Raw genomic sequence first — 262 nt, 5'->3', positions numbered from 1 at the left:
AGCCCAACCCTCCACCCTTCTCTTATCAGCCTGTGCTTTATACGCTTCTTTGGTAGCTGTCAAAGTCTTACACAGGAGAGGCCAAGAGTCCCACAATTGTTTACACCATTGAGCAACATCCCCCGCCCCCCTTCCAGAAATGGGACAGGTGGGCTCTCATAACCATACAGCGCCTTAAATTGGGACATCCCTGTAGAAGAGTGATAAGTATTATTCTAACAATTTGGCTACGGTGTCAGCAAGCTGCCAAATGGTATTTTAG

This window comes from Gekko japonicus, unplaced genomic scaffold (assembly GCF_001447785.1).
Source record: "Gekko japonicus isolate JY-2015 unplaced genomic scaffold, Gekko_japonicus_V1.1 scaffold708, whole genome shotgun sequence".
Lineage (NCBI taxonomy): Eukaryota > Metazoa > Chordata > Lepidosauria > Squamata > Gekkonidae > Gekko > Gekko japonicus.
This window is presented reverse-complemented; position numbering follows the sequence as displayed.